A 6,000-nucleotide genomic window follows, 5' to 3' on the forward strand; every position below is an offset into this window, starting at 1 on the left:
ATAATATAATATAATATAATATAATATAATATAAATTGACAAATACATATTTTGTATATTGTCAAAATTAATATAGATAAAACGCCGTGTCTGCTGTATTATATACTGGAATTTAGGATATAAGAAAGCTCTGGTTATAGAACCATAGTGTTTGAAAAGGCAAATATAAGTTATGTATTTATAAATTAAAATAATAAATGATAATAAAATATCAAGTCGGGGTGGCGGCTTGACTCGTGTCGCTGCTGCCACCATGTGGTGACAATCAGGAACTGCAGCCACCCATTACTCAATGGTACGACAACACAAAAGCACAGAAAAAACACAGAAAAAAGGCCCCCGAACCGAACAAAAAACGAACCCAACCAAACCATAAATCCACCAAAATCCCCCCAAAAAAGCCAAATCCACGTTCCCCCGTAATTAAAGGATGGAACAAAAAGCGCATCCGAAGTGGATTTTTCTCCGCTTAGTGCTGCCGTCTTGTGGCGAATGTCCGGTACTGCATGTGGGCGTTGTGTGCCGGTTATTGCGGATTTTAGGAGATAAAATGAACATTTTGGGAATAAAATCCGACTTATCTTCTCTGGAGAAAATGAAAACTTTGATGTGAAATGGAGGAGATTAATAGATTATATTTTTGGAGGTAAAATTGAGGTTATCATTAGGGGACAAGTAGGGAAAATGTCAGGGATAAAACCTGTAAGTGATGGAATTAACATTTTTTAGGGGAGGGATGTGAGGTAAACTATAGGGGAATTGGAGCCTTCGACTCCTGCAGTTCCGTCTCCGGCCGCGAGCAATGGAATTTCTGCAATTTCCAGGTTTTCCAGCCGGAGTCACTCCTGGGTCAGGCAGAGCCCTCCCAGCCATGCGCGGATCCAGGAGGGCAGCAATTCTTAGTTTTTATAACTACGTTCTAAATAGATATTTATATTATATTATATTATATTATATTATATTATATTATATTATATTATATTATATTATATTATATTATATTATATTATATTATATTATATTATATTATATTATATTATATTATATTATATTATATTATATTATATTATATTATATTATATTATATTATATTATATTATATTATATTATATTATATTATATTATATTATATTATATTATATTATATTATATTATATTATATTATATTATATTATATTATATTATATTATATTATATTATATTGTATCTATATCTATATCTATATCTATATCTATATCTATATCTATATCTATATCTATATCTATATCTTTATTTTATTTTATTTTATTTTATTTTATTTTATTTTATTTTTTTATTATATATATTTATATTGTTTTATTTATTTTTAGTTTTATATTAATATATAATACCTATTGTATACTATATAACAATACAATAATATATAATATAATAATATATAACATGCAATATATAATATATTATATATGTTATATATTGTATGTTACTATTATATAGTAATATTTTTTATATTGTATGTCAATACAGTGTATGTTAATGTATTGTACTTTCTATATTTTATGTTAATATAATATAGTACTATTTACTATTTGCTATTTAATATTTAAAATTTAACATGTACCATTTAATATTTAATATTTAATATTTAATATTTAATATTTGGGTTATAAACCCTTAATGTTTAATGTTTAATATTTCATATTTAATGTTTAATGTTTAATGTTTCTATATTGTATTTTTGTAATACATATTTTGTGTATATATTTATATTTTTTGTTAACTTAGTTTTTATAACCAATATTATAATCTTACAACCGTTTATAATTCTAAAGATTTTTGGGGTAATTTCCCCCTTTGTTTCCTTTCCCTGCTGCTCTGAGTGTCTGTGACATCCTGAATTCCCTCCTCTGCTCTTGTGCCGTGTCCTTGTCATGTCAAATCCCACATGTGACTTCTTGAAGCACCCAAAAAAAGGGCAAAACTTCTTTTTATTGTCCAGAAAAAAAGAAACTTTGGTCTCCACCTCTAATAAATTCCCACAGCAAACTTGCTAAATTAAATTTAAATATTGTTTATTTTTAATTGTCCAAAAGCATTCTGTGAAAAAATGGTTTGGAAGATGTTCCCTGTCTTGGATTTCAGGTGAACTCTGAGCTCATTTTTCTCTGGAAAGACAAATTTCTGCTCCTAATCCCTAAGGATCTGAAATCTTGATTTTCAGATCCTACAAGACCCATGCAGGGTTGGCACTGAGGAAAAGATTTTATTTTACAAGCGCCCACCAAAAAAAGAATTAATTAATTTACAAGATCTCTGTGAGCACGTGGGCTGAAATTACTCATAATATTTTTGCTTTTTAAATTAGCCACTGTGTGAATTATGGAAAAGGAAATTATTGTCATTGATGGCCGATTCTTTTAAATGCAGTGTAAAAAAGAAAAAAAATCACTAAAAATGCACCTGAAATTCACCATTGCACAGTGCTGACTCTGCTCGAGGTTTGAAATGCTGTTAGCAATGGGTTTTGCCCAAAATTCCTCATTTTCCAGGTATTTTTCTGTCTTATTCAGAAGTATTTATGGTTCCTGGGCACTTGCAGATGTTTTAAAGGTGATTTTAAAATAAAGATTTTTAACTTTATGCTCTAGATGGGGCATCCTTGAAACCTGACTCCATGAAGAGTTGGGGACAAGGTTTGAGAATCCAGGACAAAGAAGCACAAATTGCTACTCATTCATGAACAATTTGGTTTAAAAATTAAATATTAAAACAAAACAAAACAAAAACCACCACAAAAATCACCCTTATTTTTAAGAGAAATATTTGCATTTCTGCTGGGTCACCTCTGGTTTAGCTTTAGGTGATGAGAGCTTTGCTTTTGGAGAATTCCTCCAACTTTCCTTTTCCTTGAAATTTGTCTGGGTGTTGTTCAAGGAATGGTGTTGGAGGTCACAGGAAATTTCATCGAATGGAATTAAATGAATTAAAATGAAATTTCCTGGAATGATAGGAAATTTTTGTGCTATGCAATGAAATAAAATGAAATTTAATTTCATGAAAGGAAATTTCATTTTACTGTGTGGAACAAAAGGAAATGCAAGGAAATTTTGTGGAATTAAATGAAAATTTCATTTCATGACAGGAAATGTAATTTTGTTTTGTGGAATTAAATGAAATAAAAAGCTATTTCATGAAACGAAAAGCAATTTCATGAAATGAAATTCTGTGGAGTGAAATAAAATAAAATTTTTAAGTGTCATTCTATTTCATGACATGGACTGAAACCGCATGGAACGAAGGGAAGTGAAACGGGAATTTCATGGAATGGAATGAAATGTTTCGGACCTAAATGAAGTGAAATGAAATGTTATGCAATGAAAGAAGAAATTCCTTCCTGTGAGGGTGGGCAGCCCTGGCACAGGTGCCCAGAGCAGCTGGGGCTGTCCCTGGATCCCTGGAATGTCCAAGGCCGGGTTGGATGGGCTTGGAGCAACCTGGGACAGTGAAGGAGTCCCTGCCCATGGATGGGGTGGAACTGGGTGGGATTTGAGGTCTCTTGCACCCCAAAACATTCCCTGAGTCTCTGACGTGTGTGTCGCTGTCGAGGCAGGACGGGAATGAGAAGACTCTGACCAGAAGCTGCTGAGAGTAAAACTCCAATTTATTCAAATTACACTGCTCTTTTATACAGAGCTTTGTGAGGACAACTCCATTGGTTCTGAAGTGAAAACAACCCACAGCATTGGTGCAAAGTGCTTGATGCACAGTGATAGAACTTAACTATAAACAACGTGAAAAACAAGAGAGATAAAGAATTATTTACATTCTCTCCAGCTCTTTTCCAGGTGTCTGCCTGGCTAGAAACTCTCATTTCTCTCTTTGACTGAATCTGAGTCCCACACGTGTTCTTGCTTCGTGATTTTGTGATCCCTGTAGCTAACCAAGATGCTGTTTGTTGTTTTTGGGCCCCACGCTGGGCAACTCCCTGAGGGCTCCCCTGAGTGGGGAAACCCTCCTGGAGCAGTTCTGTGTCAGGAAAAGCAGAAAATCAGGACTTTTTTGGTTTTCAGCTTCTTGGTTTATTGTTATCTTATCAAAACTTCAGCACACTGTCTGCACCCAGACCTTGCATGCGTGAAAACAGCACAAAAATGGCCAACAATCTCTTGTTACAAGGCCTTTTAACTCTAATCAAAAACTAAACTACCCAATTAAGAAGTGACACCTAAATTATTTTCCTTTCTAACCCAATAACTGACCCCTAAAGACGCACAATGTGGATTTTTCTGCCCAATTAATACCATCTAAACCCATGAAGAAAGAGGAAGAAGAAGAGAGAAGAAAGGAACTCGAGACAACACCCTATATCCTCCATCTTGAACCCATCTACAGCATACTAAAAATCCTAAAACTGAAATTTCTCACCCATGTGACATACTAAATTACTCTCTCCAATTTCTACAATCTATTTCACACTTTTGTGGTCTCTAGTTTACTTTGAAGCTTTGGAAGCCTTCTCCATGAATGAGGGTCAAAGTCAGGGTTTTTCTGGGAGTCAGGGCACCCCAGGGCAGACAGGGGGATATTCCCCCTGCCCTGGGTTCCCACAGTTTGTGTCACTTTTATGTTCAGCCACAGCTAATTCACCTTTACAGCTTGATTTCCCCCTCATTTTTGTGCCTGGCTAACCCAGTACAGCTCTGATCCCATTAAGCTTCACGCTCCACGTACCTGGAGAAGATAATGAAATTACACCACAGGATTGAACCTGGCCTGCTTTAAACACTGGGAACTGCAGCTCTTCCTGGTAGAGGAAGCAGGAAATGAACAAGAAAATAAACAGGAAAATAAAGATATTAAGCAGGCAGCACATTCCTGATTCCAATGTAGCCCATGGAGCCCATCCATGATGGATGGATGGATGATGGATGATGGATGGATGGATGGATGATGGATGATGGATGGATGGATGGATGGATGGATGGATGGATGATGGATGGATGGATGATGGATGGATGGATGGATGATGGATAGATGGATGGAAGGATGGATGATGGATGGATGGATGGATGGATGGATGGATGATGGATGGATGATGGATGGATGGATGGATGGATGATGGATGGATGGATGGATGGATGGATGATGGATGATGGATGGATGATGGATGGATGGATGGATGGATGGATGGATGGATGGATGGATGGATGGATGATGGATGGATGGATGATGGATGATGGATGATGGATGGATGATGGATAGATGGATGGAAGGATGGATGATGGATGGATGGATGGATGGATGGATGGATGGATGGATGGATGATGGATGGATGGATGGAAGGATGGATGATGGATGGATGGATGGATGGATGGATGGATGGATGATGGATGGATGGATGGATGGATGGATGATAGATGGATGGATGGATGGATGGATGGATGGATGGATGATGTAGGGATGGATGGATGGATGATGGATGGATGATGGATGGATGGATGGATGGATGGATGGATGATGGATGATGGATGATGGATGATGGATGGATGGTGGATGGATGGATGGGTGGATGGATGGATGGATGGATGGATGGATGGATGGATGGATGATGGAGTCACTCACTGAATCCTCCCTTTTTTTGTGGTTATCCCAAATTCCTGCCTTTAAGAGCAATGCTCATAAACTAACAAATGCTGTCTCCACATGGATGTAATTAAAATCCAAACATGAACACACAATTTTATGAAACTCCTTTCTTCAGCTTCCAAGCCCCATGAGGCCAGCCTTTAGGTCTAAGTTTCGATGCTGATTCAGTGTGTCTTGAGTGCCTGGCAGGTTGTTATTAATTTTAATGACTTCTGTTTTCCTGCAGGAGGCCTGCACTGCTGTTGGCAGTGGTGAGCACGGCCTGCAGCAGTCTGGGTGTAATTGCTGTGCAGATCCTGGCAGCAGAGGAGGAGGGAAATGCATGGACAGATGACAAAAACCAAGCAGAAAAACTGATTGAGCCTGCAGAAGGAA

The sequence above is a fragment of the Taeniopygia guttata genome, chromosome 4, assembly GCF_048771995.1.
Source record: "Taeniopygia guttata chromosome 4, bTaeGut7.mat, whole genome shotgun sequence".
NCBI classification, from domain to species: domain Eukaryota; kingdom Metazoa; phylum Chordata; class Aves; order Passeriformes; family Estrildidae; genus Taeniopygia; species Taeniopygia guttata.